Genomic DNA, 11,730 nt, shown 5'->3' on the forward strand with positions numbered 1-11,730 from the left:
GGTTTAACAATAAATGCAATGTAATTTATAATAATAATAATTCATAATCATTAATAATTATATTAATAATAATAATATTTTCAATTTTCTTGAACCCGTTTTTAATATCTTCTGTCTTTTTCTTGTTGAAACATCTTTATTCGCCTAAAAAGCCCAGTTTGATGCTGTGCTATTAATCTAAAGATGTGAATGTTTCCGCACACTGTGACAGATATTAGGAGTTAAAGTCATAAACAACAGATTATTTCCACGGTGTCTCAGTTAAACTTCATTGGAATTTAATTTTTACATTTAATACACATGTTTTTTTGACTCTCGTATGGCAAGAATAAAATAACTACATGTGGAAGGAATTTAATGATGAAAAGTCAGAGTTTTTAAACCCTGTAAAACCCAAATATGGAATGAAACATTCTTCAAAAGCAAAGCAAATAGAAGAATTTGTATAAAATGAAAATAACTATAATCCTTGGTAATTAAAATGGTGAAAGTATAATATGAATAATTTTATACTTGAAAATGAATTCCCACTTAAAAACAAATTTTGCAGTATGATAAATAATGAAAAGGGTCATGATAAATATGTACAATCATTTAACAAATGTGCTTAAAAGTATAACATAAGGAGAGAAATTAGATCAATTCTAAAAAATCAAAAATGAGCAACCACAGCAGGGAGGGCAATGGCGTAATAAAGACTTATAATCAATAAAGGGAGCGTGAAGAGCAGCCTTTTCCATAGAGAGCAGAGAACGGAGCGTCGAGTGAGGCAGCGGAGACGCAGATTCACCGGGTGCACGTCAGCTCGCGTGGGATTAGAAGGTCAGCGATACGATCGCGTCAAATTATCTGACGAGTTCCAGAGTTTCCAGAGTTTCATCACATTCGAGCCGCCCAGAAATGACAGTCGGTCCAAATTCTCACAGAGGATACAGAATCAGACTTTATAGAGAGGCGGTAGAAAGTGACGGGTCGCTCATAAAGGACCCGTCACACTCCTGGGAACTAATTAACAGCAGAAATCATGGAGGACAAGGTGTGTGTGTGTGTGTGTGTGTGTGTGTGTAGGTATGTTTTCTTGCACGGCCGACCTTCTTGGACAGAGGTGTATCTGTCACACGTCTGAACCAGCGAGCAGGACGCTGCGTCTGAGACCCGGTGACGTGACTGGGAAACACGAGCCCCAGGAGTGTGTGTCCAGGAGTGTGTGTCCAGGAGTGTGTGTCCTGGCTTCACATTCCCAGGGACACACTCCTGCACTCCTGCGCCGGCCTGCAAGCTGATGGAGCCAGAGAAGAGCCTGGGCTGGGAGGCTTTCTGCAGGCTTTCTGCAGGCTTGTTATTACAGGATCAGAGAATCCAGCTAAAAGGGAGCAATTTTAAGATTTCTAATATAAACTCTTTGATGAGCCGCTCCGATTTACATCATCAATACAAGTGTTACGACAATCAGCTGATTGATTTTGGATTTTATTAACCCGCTATCACTAAACCAAATTCAAGGTTAATATAGTTTTGCATTCTGTTGTTAAATGTTTGCCATTTCCATTACATCGGCATTGTGTATTCTAATTACGCAATTGCTGTCAGACACATATATATATATATACACACACACACACACACACACACACACACACACATACACATATACGTATATATATATATGTATGTATGTATGTATATACACATATGTATACACATACACACACACATACATATATATATATACACACACACACACACACACACATGTATATATATGTGTGTGTGTGTATATAGATATGTGTATATATTTATATAAGTTTATGTTGATTTGGGACTCAATATTATAAAATAAAATAAAATAATTAAAATACAATAACATGAAAAAAGTTACCATCTTGAAAAAACATGTTGAAAAAAAAAATTATATTCTTGTCATCGAAGAAAACAACAAGAAATTAGAATTGGTAGTCATTCATGAATGCTAAAATATATCAGTGTCTAATTTCACCAGTTAGTGATGAAGTCTTCATGTGCTGAGGCTGAATTATAAGTTTTTAATTTATATTCATCCAACAAATAAAATAAGAAAGCAAAAAGTGGAGCAGATGATTCACACCGAACCTCCTCTTTCACATCCTTCTTATAACTCACAGTAAGAAAACAGTACACTGCATTCCTGTTTTTACCGTTCATCACTCTTATTTCCCGTGTTTCGTCTTTTTATCCGTGTTGACGTTTTCTTTTGTGTCTCACTTGCATGTGTGTTTATGTGTGTGTGTGTGTGTGTGTGTGTGTGTGTGTGTGTTTTATTTTGAAAGTCAATTGATGTGTGTCACGCTCTTCTTTCTATGTTTGCTCTCCTCCCTATGTGTTTTTACACGAATCCCCTCTCGTCCAATCGTCTTCCAGCCTGCCTTCAAGTGATCACATCTTTGTTATTGATTATCAAATATCAATGATTGGCCTTCTCTCCACCTGCAGCTGCTATTTTGTGACAGCTAGTAAGAAAATGTCCGTCCCTTTCACCGAGCTCAGGAACGCAGCAGTCGTGCTACGATTCATGTAAACACACCGCGTACCTGCCCTCACCTTGATCTGACCTTCAAGCCGCGGCGCAGCATCTGGGGCGCAGGCAGGGGGTTGTTGAGGTGTGGGGGGATTTTGGGGGTGCGGGGGGGGGGGGGGGGGGGGGCTTCGGCTGCAGGGTGTCACATTCTCCGACCTCCCCTGAAAGAACACCCAGAATCCTGCCATTGTGTCATAGCTGCCTGCCCACATGCCCACGGCACTATTTATACCAGAGGAGCACAACTGCTTCTGTAGGTACAGTTACACTGGAGCCCTTCAAAGCACACACACACACACACACACACACACACACACACACACACACACACACACACAGAACCCTGCTGCTACTTTTGGCATGAGGAAAGTGCTTCCTGCATCCATCCCGGTGATGAGCAGCTCCAGACAAGCAAACCTGACATATCCACCGCCCACATGGAGACACCTGCCAACAAGCTCACATAAAAACACACACACACACACACACACACACACACACACTGGTTATATCATATGCTGTCCCAACCCCCCAGCTCAAAATCATTAAGAGCGTAATGATTTCGTGGGGAAGCAGGAGGTCTGGAGGTCACGTGACGTTTGGTTTTGAACTCTTGCCCTTTTCACAAACCGCTAAAACTTTAGGGTTTTTTTTTTAATTTATACCCGGGAACGTTTTTTTATCCGGTCTGCAATGTCGTGACATTTAGCGGATTTGTTTGCCATCGATATTTTTGGCTGGCCTTTGTCTGAAGGTGCATGTTTAATGCTACGGGGTGATGAGGTGATTTATGTCAAACATAAATCTTTTTTTTTTTTTTTTGCATTGATAAATCTATAGCAATACCAGCATTAGCGCAAAATGGAATTGGAGCTACCAGGCAGGAGGCCTGGAGGAAGACCGAGGAGAAGATACAGTGATGTCGTGAGAGATGAAGGTAGTTGGTGTGAGAGAGGAGGATCCAGAGAAGAGGCTGAGATGGAGAAGGTGGCCACACCTGAAGGGAAAAGACCAAAGGAGAAGAAGACCATCGTCAGCGCAAAATGATTTTTGTTCTATGTAGAATACAGACGACAGCTGACATCACTATTTTATTTGTTTCAAGCTGTGTTTCACTGACCATACAGATTTTAAAGTTCTATTACAGAAGTTTTAATTTACCAAAATTATTCTTATGTTACTATATCATTATCAAAATTATTACTATACTAAAGCAATGCAGCCTCGGGGCAGCACTGGCCAGTGTCTCCCTGAATCGATCCCAAGCCCGGATAAATGCGTCAGGAAAGGCATCCGCCGTAAAACTTGCCAAAACAAAACATGCGAATCAACCATAATAACCAGATCAAACGGGATCAGTGGAGGCCCGGGTTAACAACGACTGCCATTGGTACCGATGACCTACAGGGAACTGATGGAAACTGGGCTACTGTGGGTGAAAGAAGGAGAGGAGGAAGGTGTGTTCGGAAGCAGAGAGAGAGAAGGTAAGGCAAGAGTCTGGGACTGAGAGGAGGGACTTTGAATATCAGGACGATGACAGGAAAAGGTAGAGAGTTGGTGGACATGATGCAGAGAAGGAAGGTGGATATACTGTGTGTCCAGGAGACCAGGTGGAAAGGTAGTAAGGCTAGAAGCTTAGGAGCAGCTTTAAGTTGTACTATTATGGTACTGACAAGAAGAGAAATGGAGTAGGAGTTATCTTGAAGGAGGAGTTTGTTAGGAACGTCCTAGAGGTGAAAAGAATGTCAGATAGACTTATGAGTCTGAAACTGGAAATTGAAGGTGTGATGCTCAATGTTGTTAGTGGCTATGAACCACAGGTGGGATGTGAATCTGAAGAGAAGGAGAAGTTCTGGAATGAGTTGGATGAAGTGATGCAGAATATTCCCAGAAATGAGAGAGTGGTCATTGGTGCAGACTTCAATGGACATGTTGGTGAAGGCAATAGAGGGGATGAAGAAGTGATGAGCTGATTTGGTTTCCAGGATAGGAATGCAGAGGGACAGATGGTGGTAGGTTTTGCAAAAAGGATGGAAATGGCTGTAGTGAACACCTTTTTCCAGAAAAAACAGGAACATAGGGTAACTTATAAGAGCGGAGGTAGGAGCACGCAGGTAGACTACATCTTGTATAGACGAGGTAACCTGAAAGAGATCAGTGACTGCAAAGTAGTTGTAGGTGAGAATGTAGCCAGACAGCATAGGATGGTGGTTTGTAGGATGACTCTGGTGACAAGGAAGATGAAGAGGACAAAGGCAGAGCAGAGGACAAAATGGTGGAAGCTGAAAAGGGAGGAGTGTTGCATGGTTTTCAGGGAGGAGTTGGGAAAGGGTCTGGGTGGTCAGGGTGAGCTTCCAGATGATTGGACAACTACAGCTAGTGTTATCAGGGAGACAGATAGAAGAGTACTTGGTGTGTCATCTGGAAGGAAAGTAGATAAGGAGACTTGGTGGTGGAATGAGGAAGTGCAGGAGTATATACAGAGAAAGAGGTTAGCGAAGAAGAAGTGGGATACTGAGAGGACTGAAGAGAACAGACAGGAGTTCAGGGAGATGCGGCGAATGGTAAAGACAGAGGTAGCAAAGGCAAAACAAAGGGCGTATGATGACTTGTATGCTCGGTTGGATAGTAAGGAGGGTGAGAATGATCTATACAGGTTGGCGAAACAGAGATAAAGATGGAAAGGATGTACAACAGGTCCGGGTGATTAAGGACAGAGAGGGAAATGTATTGACAGATGCTAGAAGAGTGATGGGAAGATGGAAAGAGTACTTTGAAGAGCTGATGAATGTGGAAAATGAAAGAGAGGCAAGGGCAGAAGAGGTGACTATTGTAGACCACAAAGTAGCACAAATTAGTAAAAGTCAAGTAAGGAAGGCATTGAAGAGGATGAAGAGTGGAAAAGCAGTTGGTCCTGATGATATACCTGTGGAGGTGTGGAAGTGTCTAGGAGAGGCAGGATCTTAGAGAGTGAGAAGATGCCTGAAGAATGGAGACAAAGTGTGATGGTGCCTATTTTTAAGAATAAAGGGGATGTGCAGAATTGTGGAAACTATAGAGGGATAAAGTTGATGAGCCATACAATGAAGTTATGGGAAAGAGTAGTGGAAACTAGACTGAGAGCAGAAGTCAGCATCTGTGAACAGCAGTATGGCTTCATGCCTAGGAAGAGTACTACAGATGCAGTATTTGCGTTGAGAATGCTAACAGAAAAGTACAGAGAAGGCCAGAGGGAGCTGCATTGTGTTTTTGTAGACCTAGAAAAAGCATATGACAGGGTGCCAAGAGAGGACCTCTGGTATTGTATGAGGAAGTCTGGAGTGGCAGAGAAGTATGTTAGACTGGTGCAGGACATGTATGCTCGCTGTGAGACACTGGTACGGTGTGCTGTAGGGGTGACAGAGAAGGTCAAGGTGGAGGCGGGACTCCATCAGGGATCAGTTCTGAGCCCCTTCTTGTTCGCAATGGTGATGGATAGGCTGACAGATGAGGTTAGACAGGAATCCCCATGGACCATGATGTTTGCAGATGACATTGTGATCTGTAGTGAGAGCAGACAACAGGTAGAGGAACATCTAGAGAGGTGGAGGTATGCTCTGGAAAGGAGAGGAATGAAAGTTAGTCGCAGCAAGACAGAATATATGTGTGTGAATGAGAAGAACTTGGGTGGAACGGTGAGGCTACAGGGAGTGGAGATCAAGAAGCTGGAGGATTTCAGGTACTTAGGGTCAACAGTCCAGAGTGTAGGAGAGTGTGGAAAAGAGGAGAAGAGACGGATCCAAGCAGGTTGGAATGAGTGGAGAAAAGTGTCAGGGGTACCAAGAGATAGAAGAACATCAGCCAGAATAAAAGGAAAGGTGTACAAGACAGTGGTGAGACCAGCCATGATGTTTGGACTAGAAACTGTTCCAATGACCAAAAGACAGCAGGCAGAACTAGAGGTTGCAGAGATGAAGATGTTGAGGTTCTCTTTGGGAGTGACCAGGATGGAGAGGATCAGGAATGAGTCTATCAGAGGAACAGCACATGTTAGATGTTTTGGAGAGAAGGTCAGAGAAGCCAGACTGAGATGGTTGGGTCATGGACAGAGGAGGGATAGAGAATATATCGGTGGACGGATGCTGGAATTGGAGCGGCCAGGCAGGAGGTCTGGAGGAAGACCAGAGAGAAGATTTATGGAGGTAGTGAGAGAAGATATGAAGGTAGTTGGTGTGAGAGAGGAGGATCCAGAGAATAGGGTTAGATGGAGAAGGTTGACTCGCTGTGGCGACACCTGAAGGGAAAAGACCAAAGAAGAAGAAGGTTACTATACCATGGCAACCTCCACCCAGATGTTAACCTTTGGATGGTTTTCTTTCCCAAACTGGAGTTTGACATCTCAACAGAACTGGGGCTGCAATGTCATTTTGCCGAACCAATGTAGAATTAATGGCTGATTCCAGATAAGGGAAATGTTTGGAAAACATTCTGGTGTATTTGCACTATTTCATGTCAGTCTCCATTGTCCATCACATCTCTGGACCTCCATGCGCTTTTCAACAGAAAAACAACAGGACTGAAAGATCCACGAGAAATGAACAGCAAAAACGTCGGCATGGAAACGAAGTGATTGACTGACAAAAAGACGTGCCGCTTCATCACGTCCTTACAAATGACACTGATTTGGAATTGTTCCTTTTTTCAATCCAATCCATTATTTACAGCGGGAGCTGAGCCAGGCCAACAGTCCTGTGGAGGCGGAGGCAGAGGACTGTCAAGCTGGCGCTGACCTCCACCTTTTCCTTTACTGTTACTCTGCACCTTTTTGCTTTCAAACCCTGTTTAGTTTGATTAGATATCTGATAATCACCGTCTGGTGTATCACTGTCATTAGCATTAGCTTTCAGATGCAGCAGATGGAGGCAAAGATCAAGCACGAGTCTGAACTCCAGCAAACTAAGGCCAGGTGTCCACGCCACAGAGAAAGACCGGCCAGGCGAGGGAACCATGCTGAGGAAGCTGCAGGAGGTCAACCAGAAGATCGTGCCGTCAGACGTCAGAGTTCCAAGCGAATGTCTGAAGAGGCGGGAGGTCGACCGGCGCGAGGTGACGGCGCCGGTCGAGGATCGGCGTGTCGACGATTGGGAAATGTATCTCCTTATGGCTTCCAGCTGAAGGGGAGCCGTGAGACGGCCGGTGCCGCTCCTTCCTGCAGGTCTTCTGAGTCATTCAAGGCGGCGGCTGATGTGGAAACGCCGTCTTAACTGGGGTTTATGAGGCCAGATCCTGGGTTGTTCAGGCTGATGCCGCGTTTATCAGGACGGAGTGCGTCTGCCGGCCCGACTGCCGCTTGGGTGTTGAGGCCAAATACCGTGATGGTTCCGTGTTCGCGTTTCAGGTCGATGGAGCCGCGGACTCCCGTATGAGGACTCGTTTGAGCAGCTGCCAGCCTCACCCTTTTTCCTTCCACTGTGACTCATGTTCATGATATGATTAAATACCATTTACATCTGTTTTTATGTTGCCTCGCTTCCCTTCTCGGCCGGGACGTCACTGGGATTTTATTGAGTTTTCTCCTCCTGGCCCGGCGTGACCTCGCATCCATCTTTCCTGGTAACGCCGGTGGTTCCAGATACTCTTTCTTACTGCGCTAAAACATCACAGTGTGCGCGGCATTATCGCCGTCGTGTTTTATGGGTATTAGAGCGCAGTGCTTGGAATGAGCGCCGTAACCCGATATCAAAGGGAGATTGAGCTAAATGTCAGTGAGCCACCTTCCGCCCGGCGACGGCGCCGCGCAGAACAACAGCAGAGAGCAGGAGGAAACCCAGAGGGACAGTTCGGCTTTCCGTGTTTCCCGTCCTGAATCTGAAATCATTTCTGTTCAAACACCGAGGCGTACGAGAACGCCGCTTCTCAGTCGTTCGAGAAAATCTACTCCGAAACCCGTCATTCCAGCTCGTGGCTGTGAATGTGCCGAGATCCGACCCAGTGCCCGGATGTGACGTCGCCGGAAACATTTATTTCTACGTAAATGACCTCTGATTTCCCGGGACCACAAACATGAGGCGACACCTGAGGAAAGTCTTTAAAGTCAGAAGAACGGAGGAAAAAAAAATAGGATTATTTATTTGGAATAACCTTTGTTAGGTTTCCCACACGGACAGATCCGTTCTACCTGACCGGCGCGGTAAAATCCATCATGCTGCTATTTCATTTTTACTGACTTTTCTGCCTTTAAGTCCACTTTCTCCCCCGCGATCATCCTGCTGCTGTTGTACTCTTTACTAACCCACTGGTTTTGGCACTGGACTGTGCAGAAAGTACAGACTCTGCCGCTTCTGTCTGCATCTAAATGAAACATCTGTACATTGAGGTTTTTATAACGCTCGGTCATTCAGCTTTATTGCCAATATCTCCACGTGCACAAGACATACTGAGGAATCCAGACGGCGTTTCCTACTTTCCCATGGCGGCATGAAATGAACATAACAGAGTGACGGTAAGCAGCGGTAGCAGTAAAGTGCACAATAAATAAAGGATAAGATGCTCGCAGATACAATCTGAGCCGAAAGGAAAATAGAGATTTAAGAGCATAAAAACCTGAAATGTAAACAGTGTCTATCATAAGTATTCACCCCCTTGGACCCTTTTAGTGCTTTCATAAATCAATCATGGTCGATGAAATTTGGCTTTTTTAACACAAAAATGTATTGGAAAAACCTCTTTAATGTCAAAGTGAAAACAGATTCCTACAAAGTAATGTCTATGAAATAAAATATATAAAGGAATATAACCATTTGCATTATCAATCACCCCCTTTCTAAGTTAATACATGAAGACAGAAGAACACTCCAGCAACTCAGGGAGAAGGTGACTGAGATGTACAAGTCAGGGGATGGATCCAAAAACATTTCCAAGGCATTGAACATGAAGTTCAGTGAAATCCATTACCAAGAAATGGAAGGAATATGGCGCTTGTGTGAATCCGCTTAGATCAGGCCGCCCTCGTAAACTAAGTGACCCTGCAAGTAGCGGCAATGAGAAAGCCACTGTTGAAGAAAAGTCATTTAGATCTCGACTGGAGTTTGCCAAAAAGCACGTGGAAGACTCCGTGGTCAAGTGGAAGAAGATTCTCTGGTCTGATGAGACCAAAATCGAGCTTTTCGGCCATCAGACGAGACGTCGTGTTTGGCGGAAACCGAACGCTGCGCATCACCAAAAACACGCCATCCCCACTGATAAGCATGGTGGTGGTAGCATCGTGCTGAGGGGATGTTTCTCAGCGGCCGGACCTGGAGGGCTTGTAAAGGTAGAGGGCAGAATGAATGCTGCAGAATACACTGAAATCCTGGGGGACAATCTTATTCAGTCTGCAAGAGGACGACGGCTCGGGAGAAGATTTATTTTCCAGCGAGACAATGATCCGAAGCATACTGCAAAAGCTACACAGGAAGGGTTCAAAAAGAAGCGGGTAAATGTTCTGGAGTGGCCGAGTCAAACCCAGACCTCAATCCTACAGAGAATTTATGGCTGGACTTAAAAAGGGCCGTTCATGCCCGATACCCTGCTACCTGACAGAGCTTGAGCGCTTTTGCAAGGAAGAGACTCATCCACACAAAGTCACTGCTGTGACTGCATCCAAAGGTGCATCTACAAAATACTGACTGGAAGGGGGTGATTCATTATGCAAACAATAATATGTCTTTATATATTTTTATTTCATTGACATTACTTTGTAGAATTCGATTTTCACTTCAACGTTAAAGAGTTTTTTCCAATGAATTTTTGTGTTGAAAAAGCCAAATTTTATTGACCATGATTGATTTATGAGAGCACTAAAAGGGTAAATTATCCAAGGGGGTGAATACTTATGATAGACACTGTAAATATACGTCATTTGAATATTGAGTTTTCTGTTCAGTTTAGCCAAAAAAAACAGTAATACCTTAAATTAGCAGGTGAGAAAATGTGTCGTCCTTCCCCCTTGCTACCAGTAGATTGTGTCTGCGTTTGTTTATCAAATCTTTATTGTGCACTTGACTGTTAATGTGCACTTTATTTTGTTCGCTGAATGTCACCGCTGGACGATAAGAGCCTTCTTACTTCCTGTGCGGCTCCTGCATGCGGAGAGTTTGATGATAAAGCTGATGGATCTCACGTGGAGTCACTGAGTGTCAGGATGTTTTTAAATCGGCAGTTTTACTCCAACATACGGCGCCTCGCCTGCGCTACGCTGCTAAATACAAAACATGTGAGCAAACAACAAAAGCCGAGGTTATTTTATGATGAATTCTCTCATGCTGATATTTGGCGGTGGAGTCTGAACCGCGGACCAGTCCTGTGGATTTAAGTTGGTTCATGGTAAGAAATAGTTTGTCTGTTGTTTATCACTGCAAGTAAAGTAAATAAAGTAGATGCTTTTTAGAGCGTTGTGCTTTTAGACGTGAAAAGTGTAAAAGGATGGAGGCACCGGTCAGGGTGGAATGTGAGCGACATCAAAAATAGCATGAAGGTCCCAGCTCCTCCCAGTCAGTCATACGTGGCTGGTAGTCGCTTGGTTCTTCATGAACGCTTCCAACATGAAGGTTCAGACTCACTGAACCCGAGCCGATGGGACTCAGACTTCCATTAAATACTCTGCATTAATCTTCCTGTTCTTCCTGATGAACCTCATTTCAACTGCTTTTCACTGAATCATTTCACAGCGCATCCCCCTTCTGACCCACCATGCGATTTATTTGATTTATAGCAACTAAATAAACCAAAATTAAAGTCTAACCCAAACTTGAAAAAGCCCAATAACACAAAATAAGTGTGTCTAATAATGATATTGCCGCCACCTGCGGCACATTTCTCCGACACACACCTGAGCGTGTTCCCTTCTCCATGAGAGCGACAACGTTCTTCCCCTTTTCATTTGTTTTGACGCTCAAACTTGTTATTGTTTTTTTTCAGGGGGTCGAATGAGAGTCAGAAAATCCCCGCTGGTCGGCGTCTCCTGCCTCCATTCAGAAAGAGAAGCCCCTCCTCATTGTTCCTCCTATGTATCAACTCCTGCGCCCATCTTATTTCCAGCTTGTTGGGCAACAGACCCCCCTGCAGTTGTTGCCCCCTCCTGCCCCTCCTGCCCCTCCTGCCCCTCCTGCCCCCCCGGCCTATTCTTTACGCCCCCCCGCTCTCTGCCCGCCTATTTC

Source organism: Fistularia commersonii, chromosome 10, assembly GCF_037954325.1.
Source record: "Fistularia commersonii isolate RoL2024-O1a breed Wild chromosome 10, RoL_Fcom_v1.0, whole genome shotgun sequence".
NCBI lineage: Eukaryota > Metazoa > Chordata > Actinopteri > Syngnathiformes > Fistulariidae > Fistularia > Fistularia commersonii.